The sequence below is a fragment of the Notamacropus eugenii genome, chromosome 7 (assembly GCF_028372415.1).
Source record: "Notamacropus eugenii isolate mMacEug1 chromosome 7, mMacEug1.pri_v2, whole genome shotgun sequence".
Lineage (NCBI taxonomy): Eukaryota > Metazoa > Chordata > Mammalia > Diprotodontia > Macropodidae > Notamacropus > Notamacropus eugenii.
In genome coordinates this window covers 110,129,682-110,154,771 of record NC_092878.1, presented here as the reverse complement: position 1 = coordinate 110,154,771, position 25,090 = coordinate 110,129,682, and the positions used below count along the sequence as shown (strand labels likewise).

The following is a 25,090-nucleotide window of genomic DNA, read 5'->3' as shown; positions in this document are numbered from 1 at the left end:
GTTTTTTCTTTTGTTCTGGAATGGATAAATATTGATGTTTCTCTTTCTTGTTCATTGATCCGGTGATCATTCCTGGAATATATTATGTGGGATGATCTTTCACACAATCATATTGATTATGTCAGTCACTCAGTCAACAAGCTTTTATTAAGGTCTTACCATATGCAAGATACTGTGCTAACCATTAAAGGTACAAGGAAAGGCAGAAATAGCCCATGATCACAAGAATACATCTCCTAAGAAATTAAAGAAGAGGAAAAAATAGCCGATCTCCATTATATCTTATTAACCACTACCCACACTACTGCTCCCCTAAAATGGTGTGCTGCTAAATATGTGATGATTTGGTAAATGCAAATAGATACATGGGATCTATTTTAATTATGTTCTTTTTTCTATATACTTTTTAATAATTAACAAATATAACCATGAAAACATATAAAAACTTTGTTGCGCAATTTAGAACTAGTTATCAGCTTTAAAGAAATTTAAAGAAATGGAAAAATTTTCTTGTATGTTATAAAAATCACTAATGGTGAAAGAAAATAGTGTTCCCCTTCAAGGTTCGTACAACAGACATTTTATTAACCATATACCTATATTGAGGTTTTTTCTCATTTTTTAAACCTCTGAATTATTTTGGAAAACTGCACTATTTAAAAAAATTATCTCTAGGAACATCCAATATAATTGTGTAAGCTGGAATCCCTAGATCTATATTCCCCTATCTGTATATATTTACTAGAGCTAGAAGCTTTAAAAAGAGTTAAGTATGTAGCACATGTGCACTTTGGAGGATAAGACCCTATACTTGGCAATCTATTCCTTCTGAAGTGCCTCTTGAACATTTAATCAAGTCTTCCAGAGTTAATCAAGGCTTTCACTTTGATTGGATTCTGAAGCCTAATAAAAATGCACTGTCTGTAGAATATCATCATTTTTCCCCCAACAACAAGCTACCCACAGCTTTCCATATAGTATAGTCTCTTTCTAAGGAAAGATGATCTTTTGGATATTTCAACATCCACTAAAATCAGTTAATAATAAATCATCCAAGCCTTCTGAGAAAACTTTAGCTCAGAAAGCATGAGACTTTAGTAGAACTCTGTAATTAGGGCTGCCACTTTTTCGTATTTTATCCCTTCTTCCTAAGTCTTTTGCCTCATGAATTAAATCACACAGTCATAAGAGCATAGATATAGAACTAAAAGGGATGTCAGAAGACATTTAAGTCTAACTCCATTTTATAGATGAAATTACTTAGGCCCAGGGAGGTTAAGTGATTTGCTTGAGGTCATCGATATTGTTAAGTGGCATGTGAACCAATGATTTCTCCCTCCAGAAATAGTACTCCACCATACCATTCTGCCATTCCCAAACCCTATATGAGACCAGTTTATGGGTTGTTTTTGGTGGGGTAGGCACATGGTAGGTAGGCACAGCATCATAGACAGTGCCAGAAGGGATACTACAAGTCATTCCCTTATTTTCCAGATGAGGAAAATGAAGGCCAAGATATCTGAGTGACTTGCCAATGGTCACCAGTTAGTAAATGGTGAAATTAACAATAGACCCCTTCAAAGAGAGAGTTCTTTACGCGAAACTGTGTTCCTAGATTTTCTGTCTACATTTAAAGTACAGCTGAACATGCTTTGAGGTGATTAGAGGTCTTTTAGTACATCCCTATCTCTGATTTTGCCATTGAGGAAGTTGAGTGCTAGAGAGGTGGAGAAACCTACGTATACAGAGTCATTGGCAAAGCTAAGGTTGAGTCCTGATTTTACACTAGATTCACCACTTTTTAAACCATATCATTTTTGTTTTAAAACAATGTTAATCATACAATTGTTTTCTTTATTATCAAAGAACATTAAGTGCAGAAGTTTAAATAAAATTGAATCAACATATTTAATTATTAATATTTTCAAATGAATTTCTAAATATGACAGGTCCATAACAACTTCTCAGTTACTCCCCCTATATACCTCTAATTTCTCTCTTTATCTCTGAATTTCTGCATGCCTTCCTTTTCATGTTTTCATGGTCAGCATGTATGCTCTTCTTCTGGGGAAAGTGGCTTTGGAAGAAGGGAGTGCTAATGTAAGAATGGAGACTGGAAAATCCTAATAGGTACCAATGATGATGTCCGTTTCACTTGCTCAGTCTAGTAGCTTGCTTAAAGACATAATTGTGGGGAAATATCCAGGGTCCAAACTATAGCCTTCTTACCAACAGTCTGGCTATCCATTTTAGAAAACATGACCAGGAGGAATTTCTAGCCTAGTCTAGTTTATTAACTAGTGGGTACCTCTTCCAGATTGTTATTTCAAGAAACTTCCAGCCACATTTAACTTCATTTCCTCTTATCTAGCTACTCTATACTATACACTGATAGACCACTGCCTTGCCATCTTTTATGTAGCCTGTCATTATCCCCAAATATGCTCAAATTCTAAGAAACATAGTTCTTAATCAAGTCAACTCTACAATTATTGCTGAATGAAAGGTGTCAGCTTAACTCCCTCATCACCCTAACCTGTATCCCTGTGAAATTCTGGACCAAAGTGATCCTGCCATATGTGTATTGTCACTCATAGGAAGTTTCTCAAGTAAGCTCCTTGAGAGCAGGGATTGTGTTTTTAGCAGGGATTGTGTTTTTGATATGGTTCACAAGTGCTTTGAATATAGTAAGTTTTTAATTAACACCTTTTCATTCACTCTGTTTTGTTCTGTTGCCATTGATTCTTCTATATCTTCGCATATTTATTTTTAATTCTCATATTTTTTTCATTTTAATGACTGCAGTATTTTGTAATGTAGGCACATCATATTTGATTCAGGCATTTATCAAGTGTTGGTCATTGGAATTGTTTCTACTTTTTGAAACTACAAATAATGTTGCTATGCTTATTTTGAACATCTCTTTTGTTTTTTACTTTTTACTTTACTTTTTGGTTTGTACATGTGGTATATTTGAAATGAAGCGGCAATTAAATCAAAGGCTATTTGAATTTCTGTGATGTGGATTTCCAAACTGTCCTACAAAAACGTTCTATAAATTTGCAATTTTAGCCAAAATTCTTGAATTCATGAGCATATACATATACTTACACACCTATGTGTATATAAATAAAGAGCAGCATTTGTTAATGTTATTTGTTATTTTAAATATATTCTTGTATGTCTGTGTATTTGCATATGTATGTTCATATATATATACATAAATATATAGTAATTTAGACCTTTCTAATTTTACATAATAAAATTTATCCACCTTGTCTACTTAAGCTTGATCATATTTTAAAGAATTTCAAAATTTATCAACTTACCATGGTAGTGTTAAAATGGTATTCCTTTTCTCTTTACTTACAATACTTCATTCTCTTATAATTCATCTTATGATGTAAGAATAATTCATTGTAGTATTAAAAGAGAGATAATCGTGAGGGACACTGTTGTTAATCAATTTCCCTAAATCTATCTATCTGTCTGTCTATCTATGTTGGGTAACTTAGCTCCTCCTCTCCTCTCTGCCTCCCCCTCTTCTTCCTTCTCCTCTCCAAAGGAAGGTAAATTTGGATGACCAATAGCTGCCCAGCTGACTTGGATTGGATTTTACTGGCTCCTTTCCTTTCCTTTCCTGCCCTGCCCTGTTCTAAAATCTTAAACCTACTGCACTCTGAAACTGGGACTCCAATGGGCCTAAGGGCTCCTCTGCACCCTCCTACCTTTAGAGTGATTATCAATAGTAACTGTTGCTGGTTCCCACCCAGTCTGATGTCTTTCTTTTTCTTGACTCTTCGTTAAAGAGACCATGCCCTGGCTACTTCTTAAACAGGCCTATTCAATGAATGAGTGTTGCCTCACCCTAAGTGAGTACCTGCAAAGACCTTAGCCTAAAGGACCCAAGGCCTCCCACTGCATCCTGAGTCATCTCCAGTTATCCTGAGGAATATCTAGTCACTGGATTCAGATGACTCTGGAGGAGAAGTGAGGCTGATGACCTGCACAGCCCTCCCTCACTGAAAACAAAGTCAAGTGCAAGTCATGTCATCATTTCTCTGATGGCATGGTCTTCTTCAGCAATGAAGGATAAACACAATCCTGTCTATCTATCTATCTATCTATCTATCTATCTATCTATCTATCTATCTATCTATCTATCTATCCATCTACCCACCTATATAGTTCTTCCTCAGTTTTTTCTTATTCACAGCATTATCAAATGGTGAGCCTTTGTTGCATTTCATTTCTGGATTTCTGAGGTATTACAACAATTTTAATTATATTTCCTCCCCTTATCCAGCATCAGAGATCTTTAGTGAAGTCTGGGCTGTACCATACTTTAAAGTCCAGAAATTCTAACTTCACTTGATAGTTTTTTTCTATACTCTAATCAAATCTTAATATTCTTGCTCGTTTTCCGCATAAATACACCATAATAAATGTATGAAGTCCTAAAAAAATAAAATCACTGTTGCTTTATTGGTATTGCATTAAATAAAATTAAGGAACTATTGTCTTTTCTTATATTGATCTGATTGGTCTATGAACATTTCATTTCTCTCTAATTATTCAGATCTTCCTTTACTTCTGCCAATATGTTTTAATAGTTATTTTAATTATCATCACAAATCAGTTTTTTAAAAATAATATGTTCTTCATCTTTGTTGCTAGTATATGAATTAAGATTATTTTTGTGTGGGTGTATTTTGTATCCAGCAACCATTTTGAACTCATTGATTCTCTCATTTTTTTATTTTGTTGAGATTGATATTTTTCCCTCATAAGCAATGATTTTATCTGAAATAATAACTTTTTTTCCTTTGTAATTCCTAACTTCTCTCTACTTTTTCTTTTCTCTATCTCACTACAAGTCTTGCCAAAAGTGATGTTATAACAAAAACAACTTTTAAACTTACTCTTAGTGGGGATGTTTCTGACCTTTCTTTATAAAATGCAATGGTGATTGCTGGCTTAGAGCAATTATTTCATTATTATATCGAGGGAACAACTCTGTGTCTATTCTTTTTGGTGTTATTTCATCACAACTGGATACTTATTTTATTAAAAAAATATGTTCTGTATCTATTAATGTTTTGAAATAATTTTGCGATAATGTTTTTATTGGGGCTGTTTTTTCTAATGTTCTTGAATTTCGAGTATAAATCTAATTTGGATATGATGAGCATTTTTTAAATTATGAATTTGCTTATTCATCCCTATGCAGATGGATCCTTGATTTACATATCCAGCTCTCATCTTTCTGAAGTTCAAATCTTCTATCACCAAATGGATATTACTTAACAAAACAGATTGCCAATAGGCATATTAAATTAATCATGTCCAAAATAGAACTCATCATTTCCCCCCTCTGACATATTCTTTTTCTACATTTCTACATTTATTTTATGGATGTCACCATCCTCGTAGTCATGCAGGTTTGTGACCTTTTAGTCATTGTCAATTCTTTACTCTTCCTTACTTCTCTTTTCTAATCAGTTGTTAAATCTTTTCATTTCTCCCTCCATATTGTCTTTATTATGTCTCCCTTTCTCCTTACTGAAATAACCTTTTTGCTTAAAATCTCTCTCTTCTGTAACCCATTCTCTTGCACAGTTCCCAAAGTGATTTTCCTAATATTAAGTCTGATCACGACATCCTCTTGTTCAATAAACTCCTGTGGTTCTCTATGACCTCTAAGATTAAATAAGAACTCTTCTGTGTGGCATTTACAATCCTTTATTGCTTGGCCCCAATGTACCTCTCCAATTGTAGTGCATATTGTTTCTTTCTAGCAACTCCATGGTACAGCTAAACAGGCCTTCTAGTTTTTCCTTACAAAATAATTGCTATCTCACATATCTCTGTATTTGTACACATTTTTACTTCAGTCTAGACTGCATCTACTTCTCACCAAAATCTTTTATAATGTTTTATTTCCTTCAGAACTCAACTCAAGGGTTTCTACTTGAATCCTTTCTTGATGTCTTCAGAAAACAGATGGTCATGTTTCCCACTCCTCATCAAAAAAAAATTACCTTACATTTACTTTATCTAAATTTTTAGATATAACTAAATGTGTACACATGAAAGAATGTAATGTACTTGAGGACAGGAAATGGCACTATTTTATGATCTTTGTATCTCCAACTCTTCAAACAATATCTAGCACCATAGTAGATATTTAGTAAATGCTTTTTGATTGATTGAAATATATTGTTTTCTTTTCACTAATATTTTGTGGAGTCATTTTGTCTCAATCAAGAAAACACTACTTCAGATCCTGCGTCACTAGCTGACAGTGGGAAATTCATTTAACCTCTTTTGTCCTCAATTTCTTCATCTCTAAAATGAGGATAACAATAGCACCTACTACAGGAGGATTTGGGGGAGGATAACATAAAATGACATGGGTTAAGTGCTTTGTTAACCTTAAAGTGCTATATTAATGTGATTTTTTTATTATTACTGCTGCTGCTGTGAAAAATTAAACTGTAATTCTTTTAGCATTATGTTATAGAGATCAAGAGTCAAAGCTAATTTTGGCACACAAAAATAACCTGAGATTTAACTTTTCTATATTTAGAAACAGTCTTCATAGTAAAAAAAAAAAATATTTTTTCTTTAAAAAGTTTGGAACATTTCCCTTATATGTGCCAAATTTTGTTACTGCTGATGGTAAAACATTATATTTTTACTCTGAAATTGGTCTATTTAAGTTGTATAGATCTTCTTTTAGTTTTGTTATCATTTTCATATATTTAAAACAGTATATAGTCTTTTGGTTCTCAAATTTATAATCATTTATGTTTGATTAATTTTTTTCTTAATTTTTCTTACTTTTATGACTCTTTTTTAATCTAAATTTTGCGTGATTGTTTTTTTTTTCTTTTTTGCATTGAATTTGTGAGTGATTTATCCATTTAATCAATATTTTTAGAAATAATGGCTTTTGGGTTAAATTATTTGTTAACAATTTTCATTTTCTAGTCATTGCATTTTTCTTCTGTATTAGACTTTTCCACTTCATTCTGAACTCTATTCCATTCCTTCTCTGTTCTTTTCCTTATTATTTTTCCCTACTTTCTTTTGAACTATATTGTAGTTCAATTAACAAACATTTAATAGATGGTACAGGAACTATGTAAGTGGTGGAATACAAATCTAAACAGAAGGAAAGACTATTCTTGGAATCAAGGAGCTCACAATCCATTGGGGAAACTGTACATAAAAGAACTCTGAAAAGCAAATATTGGGTGATGGGATACAAAGGCAAGGGAATGATAGCCGTGATGACATGATTGATCTGGGTGCCTTCTTTAAATCAGGGCTCTTAGAGAAGCCATCCAATCAGAGTGAGAACCATAAGGACCAGAAGTTGTACTTCAATCTATGTGTTTCAGGGCAAGAGTGAACTTTTAGAATGAAGAGATGCCTGTACTCTAGTGGAGAATTCACTCAGAATAAGATGAAAAGAAACCTTTCCTAAAGTCTTTAGAAGAAGTAATTATATTTGTTTCTTTTTTTCTTTTACTGTGTTATTAATATAGACATTAAGTATTATAAATTCGTTTCTAAAATCACATTGGTTGAGTACTATAAATTATGGTAAGTGGTTTATAATTCTTTTAAAACTATTATGTTGTCATTTTTATAACTTCTTTTTTAAATCTGTGATTTACTAGTTTTTAAAACTACATGTAGTCTTATGCCTTACATCTGTGCTGATTCTAGCTATATTTAATACCTGTCTAAAATGTTATAAGCTATATTCTCCTTATTAAGATTTAACCAAAACTTTTTAATGACCAGTTACATGTTTGGTGTTTTTGAGAATACTTTGATGAAAAGCAATCCCCTATTTTTCCATTTACTTCTCCCTTATGGCCTTTATAAAATTTTATTAAATACAATACACATAAATACAAATTAATTTTATATTTTAAATTCATATTCCTAGATGATGTAAGAATTTCCAACAATTTAGCTAAATAGACTCTTTAAAGATAGAGAGATCAATGGCTTATGACCACAGTGCACATAGTATTTTAACTTTCTTGCCTTCTACTCTCTAACTTGCATTCTCTCACATCATTCAAACTAACATATTAATATTCAGAGCTTCTACTTTAAAAGTCCAAGCATCCATGATTTTTTAGTGTGATTTTTCCACAGCCCCTTTATACCTTATTCCATCTTAGTAGAAGATGGTCTTTTAAAGTTAGTATAGCAATATGTACATGTGGTATATAGATGTACATGTGTATATACATAGTTAATCTATACACATGTGTGAACACAATCATTATATACGTATGTAACATATATGTGCATATGTAACATACATAACCTGGTGGACAATCTTCTAGTGATGTCCATAGATATGCTGATTCACAGATACTTTCTGGGGATATTTGGAAGCCCTTCTAACTGGAAAGCACCTGTCAAAAACTGTAATCTACTGGCACTGTCTTGAGACCCCATGTCACTTCTTTGACACAATGAGTCATTGTAATAGGAATTTAATGGAAGGCATTCAAAAGAACTAAAATAAATAATTCAATCTCATCTTCCTTGTTAAATATTTATTGTTTTGTCCAACATCTTAAAACTTCAAAATCCAATTTAATGGGAAAGGGTCAGTCAGTGGGGATGATTTCTTGTTTGTTTTTGAAGCTTATTTTCTGATGAGTTGTCCCTTTGTGTGAAAGAAATTGCCTAGCTCTGCCCCACACCAAACCACCCATACCCAATGGCATGAGGTCTGACTTATAAATGATGTTTTAATTTTGCAGCTTATTACAAAGAAACACCTTAATGATTCTTGGGGCTGCTTGAATCCTAGAAGCAGCTTTGCAGATTCACATTACATGTCGGACAAACTGTTGTTTTGGGGATCCCTTGATTAAAAAAGAGAGAAAAACGAAGTTATTCTGATAGTTTATGTTAAATGCAGAGATAGAGGCATTCTTTTTCTGCCAAGTAGTCATCACCCAAGGCATGTAATTAACAACATACCTTACAATTAGCTCATAAGGTTTCACAGTAGTTACAAAACTGAAGAAGGATATTTTGAGGATAAAGCATTGAAAACAAAACCCAAAGAAAAGAAAATTACCTTAGAGGCACTTTGCAGATAAAGGTTGACAAACTGAGAATGTATATGGATGATTCCATATACTATGTTTACTGTGAAATAACCTCCTGTCCTGGAAAAAGTCATTTCACATTGCTGTTCAGGTTTTGAGCTTTAGCTCCTTTTTATTAGATGTTAATTAGATGATAACATGGCTAAGATGCTGTTGTCACACTAAGAGACCTAGCCAGCTGAGTAATGCAAGCCAATGATCAGCTGCTTAGGGCTCTATCTGTCAGAGTTACACCAGCTTCTCTCTCCTTACCAGCAAGAATTGCAGGGAGAATTGCAAAACCTAGGATGTTGTTTGTCTGGCTAACCCATGCTATTATTGTTCCAGGGCTGATTCTCTTGGAAAAAGGGAGAGACAGTGAAAGAGGTGGAACCACAGGATCAGAGTTGCTATGGCTTCAAGGCTCTCTTGTTCTTGGGTGATTTCCTTTATTCACCTCTACACTCTCCTGGAGTCCAGAAGACATGAGTTCAATTAATCTGTTAACACTGTTGTTAAGTACTTATTACTTGTTAGGCACTGCCCTGGGATACAAAACTATGTAAAACAGTCTTTGATCCTCAAGGAGCTTCCTTTCTAATCAAAGAGAAAACATGTACATACAAGCTATGCTTAATATATTCAAAATTAATACAAAGTCATTTAGGAGGGATTTCACTAGAAGCCACAAAGATCAGGAATGACTTCAGCTCAAAGAAAGTACTTGAATAGAGTCTTTAAGGGAAACCAGGATTTCAAGAAGTGAAAGTGGGGAGATATGGAAGATAGCTAGTGCAAAGGTATAGGGACTGGAAATGGGAGCTGGGGGATTCAAATCTTCTCTCTTATGTTTATTCTTTGGGAGACCTTAAACAAATGACTTCATTTCTCTAGCCCTCAATTTTCTTATCTGTAAAATTAGAAGACTTCTGGTATCCATTACACTGTCAAGCTTTAAATATCTTATCCTTCATATATCCCTGGACTATGCAATGAATCAATAAGCACAATGTAAATAAAACTGGATAAAGGTGCCCTTACGTATAAATTAAGCCACTAAAATTAAAGGAAATGTTATTTATACAATATGAATATATTATATATACATACATGGAAATATACATGTGCATATATGTATATGTACCTTTATAGGAACTCTTACATATATAGGAGCTTTCATATGAAGAAGCTCTCTACCTTATTTGAAACTAATAATCTTAGATGCAAGTAGAAAAGTGAATGATCTCATGACTTGCCTTAAGTCACACAGTCAGTATGAGTTGGAGGAAGGATTTGAACTTAGTTGCTCCCAGCTTCAAGAACTCCCTATGCTCTATTCCATGCTGCAAACACACACACACACACACACACACACACATGCACACATGTATACACACACGTGCAAAGAATATGAAAGATACACTAATTTCAAGATGGTCTGAGAGAGTCATAGTTCTATCAAGTAAACAGGTAGTTGTCAAACATTTGCAGCATTTACTAAGCCTCTACAGGACATTGTCAGGCACTTTGCTAACCTCTAGGTATATAAAACAAGACAAAGTGGAAAAAAAAAACAGTTTCTTCTTTCAAAGGGCTCACAGTCTAAGGAGGGAGACAATAGGAGAGAATTATGTGCAAAGGATACATTCATAATAAGTTGGAGATAATCTCAGAGGTAAGGTATTAAGATCAAGGAGGATCATGAAAGGCTTTCTATAAAAAGCAGAAGTTATCAGTAACAGCAATTAACTACGAAAGACTTAAGTACTCTGATTAAGAAACTGATCTACAATAATCCTTATTTTTAAAATCCATTTTTAACTTTATTTCATCAAATATTTCTCAAATACATGTAAAAAAATGTGACATTTACTTCAAAAAAATTTAGAGTTCTAAATTCTCTCTGCCTCCATCCCCTCCCCATTAATGAGAAGGTAAGATATCTGATATTAATTATGCATGTGAAGTCATGCAAAATATGTGTCCATATTAGCTATATTGCAAAAGAAAAAGACAAAAAAATAAAACAAGAAAAACAAAGAAAGTTTAAAAAACTACACTTCAATCTGCGTTCAGGGTTCAATAGTTCTCTCTCTGGAGGTAGATGGCATTTTTCATCATGAATCCTTTGGAATTGTTTTGGATCACTGTATTGCTGAAAATGCCTAAGCCCTTCGCTTTACAATGTTGCATTACTGTGTACAACATCTCCCTCATTCTGCTCACTTCACTTTGCATCAGTTCATATAAGTTTTTCCAGATTTTTCTGAAACTATCAAGTTCATCATGTCTTATAAAATGATACTTTATCACAATCATATACACAACTTGTTCAGCTATCCCCAACTGACAGTCATCCCCTAAAATTTCAGTTTTTTGCCACCTTAAAAAGAACTGCTATCTTTTATGCAAATAGGTCATTTAACCTTTTCTTTCATCTTTTGGGGATACAGACATAGTAGTGGTACTGCTGAATCAATGAGTATGCAGTTTTATACCTTTTTGATTATAGTTCCAAACTATTTTCCAGAATAATTAAACTAGTTCATGATTCTACCAAAAATGCATTAATGCTCTAATTTTTCTATATCCTCCTCCAACACTGGTCATTTTCCTTTTCTGTCATTTTGGCTAATTTGATAGACATGAGGTGGTACCACAGAGTTGTTTCAATTTGTATTTACCTAATCAGTAGTGATTTCAAGCATTTTTTTCATGATTTTATAGCTGTGATTTTTCTTTTGAAAACTGCCTGTTCACATCCTTTGGTTATTTATCAACTAGGGAATGACTCTTGTTTCTTTGTGTTTTGCTTTTATGAATTTGGCTCAGTTCTCTACATACTTCAGAAATGAGGCCTTTAGAGAAACTTGATGAAAAAATATCCCCCAATTTCCTGTTTTACTTTGAATTTTGGCTGCATTAGTTTAGTTTGTGCAAAAGGTTTTTTTTTTTTTTGAATTTGATTTAATCACAATTATCCCATTTTGTTTCCCATGATCCTCTTATCTTGTTTGATTTTAAACTCTTCCATTATTCACAAATCTCACATATACGTTTTTCCATGCTCCTTTCATTTTCTTATAAGATTTCACTCTTTATTTATAAATAATGTATCCATTTTGGCCCTATTTTGATATACAGTATGAAAATTTAGTCTACACTTAGTCTTGCCAAACTGCTTTACAGTTTTCTGAGCAATTTTTGTCAAGTGGTAAACTCTTACCCCAAAAACCTGGATCTTTGTGCTTATCAAACACTAGATTACTAAGGTCATTTATTACTCTGTATTTTGCACCTAATCTATTTCACTGATGCAGTATGTCTTAGCCAGTACCAGATTGTTTTGATGATTACCACTTTGTTAGACAGTTTGAGATTTGATATTGCTAGGCTACTATCCTCATTTTTTTTCATTGATTCCCTTGATATTCTTGGCCTTTTCCCCAATCCAGACAAATTTTTTTTTTTTTTGTATTTTCTAACTCTCTAAAATAATTCTTTGGTAGTTTGATTGGTATGACAATGAGTAAATCCATGACAATTACAAAAGGCTCATGATGAAAAAATGCTATCAATATTCAGAGAGAATTGCAGAACTCTGAGTAGAGATTGAAGTATATCTTTTTTTTAAACTTTATTTTTCTTGCGTTGCTTGCAATATATCTTATGTGGAATTTTGTTTTGCATGATTTCACATGTATAATGGTATTCATATTATTTATCTTCTCAATGAATGAGAGAGGGGTTAGAGAAAGTAGATGATTTGGTATTCAACAATTTTTAAATCAATATTTAAAATAATAAATAAATAAATGGTCAGACTTTATCAGAGACTTGAAGAAAGTCAGGGGACAGAGATAAAGAGGGAGAGAATTTCAGGTAGTGGCACAGTGAAAATGTTTGGAGTCAGGAGATGCAGTAGTGTTGTTTGAAGAATAGGAAGGTGGCTGGTGTGACTGAAGTTCAGACTACTTGAAGGGGAGTAAGTTACAAGAATGGAAAGATAAGAAGGGGTCAACTTATTAAGGACATTGAAAGGCAAGCATTGGATTTTATATTTACTTGATCCTAGAGGTATTAGGGAGCCAAAGGAGTTTATTGGAAAGGGGAGTGATGGTCAGGCCTTTTCTTTCAGGAAAGTTCATTTGATAGTTAAGTGGAGAACAAAGTGAACTTAAGAGATATTTGAGGTCACAAGACCAATCAGAAGACTACTGAAATAGTCCACATGTAATGATTTCTTGTACCAATCACACAGTAATGTGCCTATTCTTTCATAACCTCTTCAACATTGATTATCCCCATGTTTTCTTATGTTTGAAAATTTGCTGAATGTGAAATGATTTCTCAGAGCAATTCTGTTAATTGGTCTCAACATTTTGAGAGATGATTTACAGTGAAGAGTTCAAATACACAAATAGAGGTACATAAATATAAAAATCTTTATAGTAATAATAATTTGTAGTAGCAAAGAACTGGAAACAAAGTGATCTCCCATTCATTGGGGAAATGGCTAAACAAGCTGCGGTGTATGTGTATAATTGAAAATTATTGTTTTGTAAGAAATAATGACTATAATAACTGCAGAGAATCATGTAATCACAGTTTAGAGATTTAGAGAAGCAAAGGAACTTAAAGGCCATTGAATCCAATGTCCCCTTTTTTTTTCAAATGAAAGAACTGGGACAACTTGCCCAGAGGCTTATAGCTAGTAACTGACCCCACATCTTCCTGACTGCAAGTCTAGCCCTCTAGTCACTAGTTCATGCTCTTTATATAGATCAACTGTTGGAAAGTGAAGTAAGCGGAATCAGGAAAATGATGTACAGATGAGGAACCTGTGACCTCAAGGCCACATGTGGCTTTCTAGATCCTCAAGGGTGACTTGATCCTCCTATCAAAAGGTCATACTTGAGAACAGGACCACCACATGTGGTCCTGAGGCTGTAGGTTCCCCACACCTGAATTACCTGCAAATAGTAAGAATAAAAAGAACAAAGAAATCACTAGTGAGAATGACCAGCTCTGAGAAAGGTCCTTCATATTTTCTTTTCTTTTTTGGCAGCAGTGAAAAACTGTGGTTATGTAACATTGTTTTTAACATCAAAATTTTTCAATATAGTGAGTAGTAGTAGGGACAGTACTGTTCCTTTTCTCCATATAGAAATATATATATATGTGTATATACATATATACACATATATATATTAATACATGGATAGTCTTCTGTGAAGGACATTAGAGAGGGGGTACATTGGGAAATGTGGGTGATACAAAAACAAAAGAGGCCAATAAGATTTTTTTTAAAAGATATTATTACCAAATTATCTTAAAAAACCCTTTATTGTGAAAGTTAGGTCTTAAGAAGTAGAGAAGGGACCCACACATTTGTATCAGTAAGCACCTCAACATACACAGGGGGGCCTACTATCACAGGTTTTTAAATCTACATTCATAAAAGGAAACGCAGCATTCAAGGGGTTAACAATCACTTCAAACAAGCATATGTATCATTCTTTTAATCAAGTACATATATCATCCACCTAATTTTGGGGAGTCAGCACCCTGAATTTCAAAGAAAATATGGAGACATCAAAAGATCAACAGACATGACTTCCTCTGCCTGAATTCGAATAGACAGTTGGACCCCAATTGTCTGACCATAGTTACCAGAGAAGGAAGCACTGACATCTGGGTTTTTTAAGCCAGGAGGCTCCATCAGTAGCTTCCCAGAGACCTCATCTGATCAAACAAATACTTCCAGTCAGTAAACCCTCAAATAATCAACAGACCTGGCTTCCTCTGCCAGAAAGGAAAGCATTTTTTTACCAGAAAGGGAAGCATGACATCTGGGTTCTCAAAGCCAGGAGGCTCTTTTAGTGGCTACCCAGAGTCCTTGCATGGTACTCAAACTTCTTAGAAAGACTAGGCCCCAAAAGAAAACCTCACCCTCAGTGTATTTATATACTTTTTAGAGCCAGAAGGCATAACCTGATCCAGCGCCTCAATAGAAAAAACAAAAGGTACTTGGGACCCCCCTACAAAACAAATCCCCTGATCAAGATTCCCCACAAAGGGCAGGCCCATTAATGGGTGGAAAAGATCTTCTTTAATCACTCTATTCAATCAGAGGCACTTTTAGTAAAACAGAAACAGGAAAAGATCCTAATTTGATTGTTATCACAACATGTGTTCCAGATCTATCTTGTCCTGAGTTGAGGGAAAATCCTGAGACCTGAAATATTGTCATTGGTAGAAGATAGACATCAATAGCAAATTCACAAGCCATTCCTAAACTGGAAGGAAAAAAATTTAAAAGAAGATAAAAGGCAATAAACTGAAAATTCCACACTCAATTCTGACTGTCACACAGGGGGACTAGAGACCATAAACAGAACATAAGCACAATAGAAAGAGCTCTAGTTATTAAATCAGAGGACCTAGCCTTAAATTTTACTATCCTCGTGACCTGGATAAGTCCTTTCACTGTGAGGTTACTCATTTGTTTTTGTTTGTTTGTTTGCTTTGTTTTGTTTTGTTTTTATCTGTAAACATGGAGGTTGAGTTAAGTACATCCTTTCAGCTTCAAGTCTGTGAAACTTTGAGCCCTCACTATGATGCTGTATAGCCAGATTTGGGAGGAAAGTGCTACTAATACTAGGAATAGCACAGCACATTTTATTTCAAAATCTAATATATTCACCTAGGTTTTACCAAAGCCCTACCAACATCATGTAAACCCTGGAAGGGTCTAAAAATCTGGAAAAGCTTGACCTAGGGCTTCATCATGTAAGGATCACCCTTGATGTGTCTGATAAGGTTGGATACTAGGTGATTTATACACACATGTGTGGATATGTGCATGTATATATATGTGTGTGCATACATGTACACACGTATACATGCATGTGTATATATGTGCTTATATGTATGTGTATGTATGCATATGCTTGTGTGTGTACATTTCCTATTACAAAAATTCAAGAGAAGGATCAATGAAAAAATCAGGGAGGGGGGATTTGATATTTATATTAGTGAAGAGAATATACACACCAATAAAAGCAGGAATACTCAAAACATTAATATATCTACTGTTTCCATGAAAAATATTTTTATTGTTATTGATATTGATAGCCTTGACAATTTAGAAGCTCCTGGGGCAGTACAGGTTTTTTTTTTTTCTTAAATCATTATGCAATTCAATTTCAAAATTTTTCCTTGATTCATTAATACAGCATTGCATGCATGTATCAGCATTATATTGAACATTTTATGGAGATGGAATCCAGTTTGACAGAATTAGTCTATCTTTGTTCAGCAGTTTCAGGTCAAAAAACATTAATGTATCATGCATATACAATGGAGTGTTATAACACATGCACTGATGGAGTGATATATTGCTTTAATATAGATAGTGAGAAACAGAAGGCCACTACACAAATTGATTTTTTTTTTCATGGTTCCTTTATAATCAGTACCTTGGATAACTACTCTCTTCAACAAGAAAGCATTACATCAGAGGGCAAGTGCTATCAAGTAAAGCAAATTGTTTATTATGGTAGTATAAAACATAAATTATTATACCACTACATCAAAGATGCCCTCATTGTTCCCCTAACTTAGGTTGTTACTTAAAAGCATTTCATTAATGTCCAAGTAAATAAAGGGGCTGACCACTTTAACATTATAAAATATATACAATACGCATCATAAGCAACAAGCAAAAATCTCTGGTTTCCTGGGACCATAAACATGGGCATTTTAAAGCCTACACTTTGCTTGCTTCTTTTGTATCTCAGCAGAAACTATAGGGAAAGTTCAGAACACCATCTCCTTTCACTAAAGAGGACTGCAGTAAGTCTTAAACTCCTGAGCTTTTTCCTTGACAGGAGCAGTTTCCTGAAGGGGAAATGCTTTTGCTTCAGCAATTCAGAAAACATTTTGTGTCAGTACTGGGAGCATGAGCAGTGGGACTGGCTCATGGAGAAAATAAGTAGGACCTATTTCTGGTTGCAGAGAATAATCACTTAATCAAATTAAGAACTCATGGCCAGCAGGGAACCTCTGGAAACTAAGAGAGAATGCAATCAACATAGGTTTCAATAGGAAGTCCAGAATTTACAAAGTAGCTTTAATTCTTTAAAAGCAACATCCTGTAAACCCTGGAAGGGTCTAAAAAGCTGGAAAGGCTTGACTTATGGGCTTCATCATGTAAGGATCAGAATTCAAGCCATAAATATTACCTGTGAGAACTCTGTCAGCCAGCCATTGAGGGAGACTACTTAATAGTGATGGCAGTCCAGTGCTGTTGAGGGAACACAAACTATGCAATCATGAGATTAATAATTAATCAGTTTGGGACATTGGTCACATATGACTTGTGTGACCATGGACAAACCACTTAACCACTCAATGCTCCCAGATAATGCTTCAAACCTGGGTTGTGGATGGGTGAGCTCTTAATTAGTTGAAGTAGTTTCTGCATAGACAAAAGTCAGAGATCTGGACCAGCATGTTCACCATGAAATATACACAGTTATTTCAAGATGGGGAGAGAGATTGGAGAGAAGACAGGGAAGAAGGTAAGAGGAAAATTGAAAGGGGTATGAGTTGCAAGGAGTGAGAGAAAGGGGAAGAAGACAAAGGATGTATAAAACTAGAGGAAAGAAGGGCTAATTTTATTCTTGTCTTTATACCATATAACGTTTAGAGTCTTAAGAAATTCTGATTTTGCTCCCATATTCTTGAATTATAGGAACCTTAATGCCTCTCCACTGGAGTCCAGAATGTCAAAAGCCTGGCTTTCTGGAATAAATAATGCTGAGACACTCTTTTGTTCCTCAAGAGAGGAAATCATATAAACTCCCAGAATCTTTGCACCGGAACTACAGTCCAAGTTACTAAAGTTAACAGTTAAGCAATGGGATGGAACCAGAAAAAGTGTTGAAATTCGATTCAGAGCACATGGGCCCAGATCCCAACTTTGTTACTCCCTGCACTCATAGTGGATTTAATTTTTTTTGTACTCTCTGGCTTGAAAGTCTCCCTTCCTTGGGAATATTCCCCAGCTCCCAAGTCTGTGTGTGGTGTTAGAGTGTTTACTGAAGTTCTGAATATTTCTTTTTCCTCTTTTTCTTCCTCTGGAATGCAAATTGTACATGTCAACAAACTTACCATCTGTCTTATTGCCAAAAATGTGGGATATGTGATGACAGTGACCCTGATTGGATATTAAGCATATTTTATGTAAAGAATTAGAAGATGAAGAAGAAGAAGAAGAAGAAGAAGAAGAAGAAGAAGAAGAAGAAGAAGAAGAAGAAGAAGAAGAGGAGGAGGAGGAGGAGGAGGAGGAGGAAAGGAAGGAAGAGAGAAAAAAACGGGAAGGAAGGAAGGAAGGAAGGAAGGAAGGAAGGAAGGAAGGAAGGAAGGAAGGAAGGAAAGAGAGAGAGAGAGAGAGAGAGAGAAAGATGAGCTGGGGCAAGTTGATCTACTTCTCTAGGCCTCAGTTTCTTCAACAAAAAAATAAATAACTTGGATGAAATGATTTCTAATGTCTCTTCCATTTCTAAAGCTATGATTCTATGAACCCATGGCATGTGACCTATCAAAAAGGCATCATAGACTAGGTAAAACAAACAAAACACTGGACTGGATGGAAGGAAGTTAGGTTCTAATCCTGGCTGTGCCTTTAAGATGCTTTGTAATTTTCATAGGACTGGAAATGATCTTAGAAGTCATATCTCTCTTTAGATAAAATGAAGTTTGCTCAAGGTCACAAAGGCAAAATCGCTTGACCTCCAAGTCTCATTCTCTGCTTCTATAAAATGAGGGAATTTTAGTAAATTATTTCTAAGGTTCTTGCAATCCTGAAATTCTGTCTTTGATTTCTTTCATAGAAGGGGCAATTTAATTGGCGCCTTTAGTCGTGTCTGCTCTTTGACTACTCAACCTGCCCTAGGCACAAGTACTCTGAGAATATGCAATGATTCCTAAAGTTATTTGAATACTAGTTAGTATTTTTTGAGGCAGAGTTGATGTGGGGAATAGACAGGGTGGATATCCTGGATTCAAGTCCCACTCCTAACATACACAAGTGCACTATGACCCCAAGACAAATCATTTAATCTCTTAGTGCCTCAGGTAAGGATTTAAACTACAATTTGCAGAGAAGGTATTGATCCTCATCTGTAGGGGGAGTTTCTTCATCTGGGAGTTCCCTATACCACTGAAATCATTGGTCTAATACCTGACCCTGTGCTGTATTTTGTAATATAATATCACATGGCCTGAAACAATTGATGCATCCCCTAACACTGTCTAATTTCCATAACATAATGCTCTCTGAGGCACTCCAGCATTATTTCTTAAGCCAAACTCGGAAGATTAATATTTAACTGAGATCCTTAATCAAACTCAAAAGTTTTGTAGAATGAAAGCAACCCAAGGCAAATCACATCTTTATATTGGGAAAGGAAAGGTTTATTCTTTCTTTTTTCTTGATGCTGTCCTTATCATTGAATCATTTTTATTGTTTCCTTTTAACCTGAGTCTTCTTATTGTACCCAGTTTGGATATGCAATGGCCTTTCACAAACTCAATTCCACTGTTGTACAGTGTGGAAATTTTGTCCTGCCTGATCCCTAACCTGTGTCAGTTTGTCCATCTTTTAAATCTGGCTGTTTTCCAACCTTAAGGGCTCACCATTTTGGTGTCAGCTGATGTGAATACTAATTCAGCTTTAGCTCTAGAACAATTCTGAACTCACAGGCTCAAGAAATCCACCATCCTTAGCTTACCCAGTTGTAGAGATGATAAGTCTGGGCCATCTTGCCAAGCACTTGTGATTGATTTCAAAAGAGAGCCCTTGGGTTTTGAAGGACTGTCTTTTCAATAGATGAATCCCTAAAATATATCCACATGTGCTGCAGCCAAGAACTTAGAAGAAAATGAGTTTGTTCTATAAATGGGGCAGTGCCCACAGATGAAAAATTAGTGATGTGAAAAAGACTGAGTCACAGACAAGACCAAAGTTTGCTGTATCTCCCCCAGAGGCTTAATACCTATTTCTGTGTAACCATGGATTAAGATCATGTTTCTCTCCTTTAGGCATGTGGGGAACTAGTGTCCCTGTCTGAGTCTATCTATGGCTTGAGCAGCCTATGATACAAGGTTTCCAAAGGAGCCAGGTTTCTACAACCGCTTGTATCAAGAGATGTGGAGCTGACCATGGTAGAAAGCAGTGCTTTAAAATAGAAGGAACATGCAAAATCTCGGCATGAGATAAAGCACCAAGGCAGGTAGGATTGCATTCATTTTTGTTTTGTTTTGTTTTGTTTTTGTTTCTTTTGCCTTCCTCTGTCTCCCTTATTCCTCCTCTTCTTCCATTCTTTCTCTTCTCTATCTCTCTGCCTCAGTCTCTTTGTTTTTATCTCTTTCTGCTTTTGTCTCTATCTCAATCTATTTGTGTGTGTGTGTGTGTGTGTATGTGTGTGTGTGTTAGTGACTGTTACTGACTCTGGTGTGTCTCTCTATTTTTGTATCTCTCTCTGTCTTTGTATCTCTCTGTGTGTCAGTCTGTCTATGCTTGTCTTTGCGTCTCTATTTCTGTGTTTGTCTGTCTCTGCTGTCTCTTTGCCTTTCCGTGTGTGTGTCATTGCCTCTGTGTCTCTGTTTCTCTCTCTTTCTACCACTCTCTTGTCTGTTTTTTTATGCCTCTGTTTCTCTGTCTCTCTGTCTCTGTATCATTCCTTCTGTCTCTGTCTCTGTCTCTGTGTCTCTGTCTCTGTGTCTCTGTCTCTGTGTCTCTCTCTCTCTCTGTGTCTCTCTGTCTCTCTGTCTCTCTCTGTCTCTCTCTCTGTCTCTCTCTCTGTCTGTCTCTGTCTCTCTCTCTCTCTCTCTCTCTCTCTCTCTCTCTCTCTCTCTCTCTCTCTCTCTCTCTCTCTCTCTCTCTCTCTCTCTCTCTCTCTCTCATAGCAGCAGCAGCAGCGACAGACTTCCACAGAGCCCCTCTTCACCCCTAGAGGACAGAAGGAAATGGAATTCTGCAACTGAGCACCGGGAAGTCTCTGGCTCTCAGACCTGGGGAAGGGAGTCGAACAAGCAGCTCATTGGATACAAGGTCAGCCAATGGAAAGGATGCCGGCGCTGAAGAAGGAGTTCTGCCTTCCTCTCCTGCTCTGCCTCCCTTTCTCCTGCCATCTCTAAGACTGTGCGAGAGGATGGGAGGGGCTGGGAGGGAGCAAGAGAAAGTGCTGCATCCTTCACTGCTAGATAAAAGTAAGAGGGACTTTGGGTCCGGATCATTGCAGGAGTGCACTCTAAGTGGAGCTGGTGACAACTGCAGCAGCTGCTTCTGCTCAGCGCCTGGGGCTTTGCACTGCTGGAGGGAGAGGTCCTACTGAGAAGCTCTGGCTGCTCGGGCCCCCGTCCTCGCGTTTTATTCCCTTTGGGCACCTCCTGGAGTCACCTTCTCCCCCGCAGCTCTGCTGCCTGGGTAAGGGACGTTCGAATTCCTGGGGAAGGAGGGGAATCTCAGCTCGCAGTAGCCACCCCCAAGGCTGAGCGTCAGGCTGCTGGCCCCTTTGTAGAGCAGACTGCAACAGCGGCCGGGAGGCTGGCCAGGCTCTCCCCTGAGCTGTGTCTGGAAGAGCTAGTTGCAGCAGTAAGCCGGATCAGACACATGTTCGCCGACAGCAACCTCCGGAGGTAATAGAATGGGAGGTATCGTTTTCTTTTTTTTCTTCCCAGTGACCAGGCTGGGAAGTATTCGGGCTGCCTGCTAACCCCAGAGTACGGTACACTCCTAAGCACCGAGAAACAATTTTGGTGTTGCCTGCAGTCTGGAAATCCCGGAACTCATACTTGCTCTTTAACCAAGCTTCCCTCTCTTCCGGTGTGAAATAAGTTTATTTAGACCACTAGCGATAGCCTGCTGGGATAACTGACTTTGGGTGTGTAAATATGATTTTGAAAGGTTTTTGTGGCTGTTGTTTCTTTTGGCAGGCTGTGATTAGATTTACTTATGCATATATATTAACCCTCTAACTTTTGGTCTGCTAGGAAATGCTGGCATTTAAAACATTCTTAAAAGAGCCATTCCAAGTTCATTGTAGCATCGGAAGTCCTGTTATTTATCACCTTAGTTAGCATCTGTCTTCTGAGTGTGGGACTGGAGCCTGGCCTCAGGAAACAGTTTTGTGTGTGGCACTCTTGCCCTCTAGTGTTTTCTAGGCTGATAGCAGGTTGGTGGCCAATTTGAACAAATATTGCATAACAGAGCGACAATAGTGCCACTGCGAGTACAAATGCCCAGTACTCAAGCCCATTTCTAGAAAGCACAATCCTAGGTCATTTGGAGTTTTTGTTGCTCTTCTGTCCAGAGTTTCAAAGTTTGTCAGATCTTTCAGTTTCGGAGCCTTCTCCAAGGTGAGTTTGTTTACTTATCTTGATGAATTTAGTTCATTAGAAAGTGGTATCTATCTGATGGCTTCCACGGACTTGTAGGAGTTTATGAATAGACAAAAGAAATGATGAAATGCTTACTCTTCGTTTTCCCAAGGTTTCATCAGTCAGACAGGAATTAGATTGTATCAAATGACTACTTTGGATCTCTTAGATTGATTAGTAGAAAAACAACCATTAAGATTAAGTTCAACAGAGAAATCTTTATTAAGTAATCTGACACTCAAAAAACCCAAAACTGCAGACTTAAGTGTATGAGATGATTCATGTCAGATCTCTAGAACTGAGTATTCGTTATTTTTGTGAAATAAATAGGAAGTGCTGACTCTATGTCCAGTGGACTAGGAACTTACTAGGCATAGCAGGAATTTAAAATACAGCTTTCAAAGCATATAATGACTCACAACCATTGCTTTCTGTGTGGTTCCATTTATATTTATCCCTATTGCTTAAAAAAAGTTAAAATAAATTAATATGATATACAACTTCGTAAAGAAAATAAAGGACAAAAATGTTTAGGATTCAAAGAACAATTGGTCCACGTCAATTTGTTTGCTGCTTAACTGGACCAACTCTAGAAAAATCACATTCTTCTTACTCTTTGCTATCTAATGGATCCTCAAATACATTCAAATATGATATGTTAATTGCTTTCTTTGTTTTTCTTTTTTTTATGTATAACTTATTGTGGTCTGGTAACATATGATGGTTGAGAAGAATATTTCCTGAACAGTTTTAACTGCTATTTTCTTCACAATAAATATAACGATAATTGCTTAAATTCTGAACTGCATTTGAAACTGACATCAGATATTTGGGAGGTATTTTTCTGTACCTTTCTAAAATGTTCCTTTTATCAACTGTCAATTGCACTGACAGAAAAAGTCTGCATATTTAGCTAAAGGACATTTTGCTTCCATCATCATTCTCTTTTGGTGTCATAATTTGCAAAAGGACTTTCTAGAAATTGAAGGAAATATATTTTTTTTGTCAAATCATATCAGGAGATTTGAGTTATAGAGACTACAAAAATTCATAATTTTTAGTGCTAGTGTAACTTCTCTAGGATATACCATTTTTTCCTTAAGTCAAAAGTTTTTTTTTCTTTATTCTGATTTAAAAATGCATCCTTATAATTTGGAATGTGATATATTCTTTGTGCTTAGAAAGAGCCTCACATTAGCAATATGTAGAGAAAGAATGAGAACTTTTTATATTTTTCTAAAGAGATGTTTTAGTTTTGTGGTTTGCTTTTGCTAAGATGTAGGTTACTCACTTCAGAAAATTTTACCCCCTGAAAAGAACAGCATTGCTTATTTTCACAGATAATTTCACAGTGAGTTTGGTGGGGTTTAAAGGTTTGATAACAAGACAAAAGAAGTATAATCTTCACAGATGGTATTTAGGATTATTTTTCCCATGCTGATTCTTTCAGGAAGCCAAAAAAGAACCTTTTCTTCTGAACTGGGATTTGAATACTGAGTAGCTAATTGAAAAAAATAGTTTTATTTCAGACTCTAAGATTCAAAGATCTGTGTTATGAGGTATATTATTCAGACAATGTCTTATAATATAACTTTTTGGCACTTTTGTTAAATCTCAGCAGCACTTTGGAACTTTGGGTCAATTTTTCTCTTGGAAAACCCATATGTAAATATATAAAATATATTCAAAGGAAATCCATCTATTTTAATGCTTTAGGATATTTGCATATATTAAAGATAAGGATTAGAAAATAGAAGAATAAGATCTATTATCCCGTAATTACTAATGCTATATGGAGAATTCTAATTAGAAAAAAAAGTGTATACTTAATTTAGACTCTCTATAGTTTCTCCTATTAGTAATGGGGATGGATAGGCCTTAACGGTTTAACATTAGAACTTGGGTTCAGGAAGCATCAACCCAAATTGATGGAAAACTATAATGCCACAGAAATGTTTCTATCTATCATGTTATGGCATTATTTAACAAAACATTCTTTAAAAACTGAATGATCCTGAAGGACATATAAGAAAGAACCAAGAATTGCTTAAAAAGTCAATAAAGAAAGAAAGAGGGAAGAAAGGAAGGAAGGAGGAAAGAAGGAAGGAAGGGAGGGAGGAAGGAAGGAAGGTAGGAAGGAGGAAGGAAGGAAGGAAGGAGGGAAGGAAGGAAGGTAGGAAGGAAAGAAGGAAGGAAAGAAAGAAGGAAGGAAGGTAGGAAGGAAGGAAGGAAAGAAAGAAGGAAAGAAAGAAGGAAGGAAGGTAGGAAGGAAGAGGAAAAATGACCTGTAGCAGTTACTATATGTCACATTAAGTGACTTGACTTTTTCCTCTAAGTTTCATGATATTTCTATGTATTTCTACAAAAAGTGGATATAATCAAAAGGAGGTGCCAAGATCCCATTACCATCAACAGCATCTAGAAATCATCTCCTAAGAACTTTAAATTAAGTACTGCAGCCCCTTATTACTCAACTGACAAATTTAATGTTAAAAAATAACTGAAAAATC

At 35.7% G+C, this 25,090-nt stretch overlaps 1 protein-coding gene across 3 annotated transcripts in view; it reads left to right on the top strand.

The window, feature by feature from the left end:
• Window positions 1-21,238: 21,238 nt before the first annotated feature.
• The window catches only part of LOC140514053 (bifunctional heparan sulfate N-deacetylase/N-sulfotransferase 3), a 217,693-nt gene continuing 213,841 nt past the window's right edge, over window positions 21,239-25,090 (top strand). Inside the window, exon 1 of one of the 3 annotated variants that reach the window (XM_072624030.1) lies at window positions 21,239-21,627. The gene's annotated coding sequence lies outside the window, so the exon portion shown is untranslated. Of the gene's footprint in view, window positions 21,840-21,884; window positions 22,560-25,090 lie in introns of those variants that run through there. The other 2 variants (XM_072624027.1, XM_072624028.1) reach the window with 2 other exon arrangements.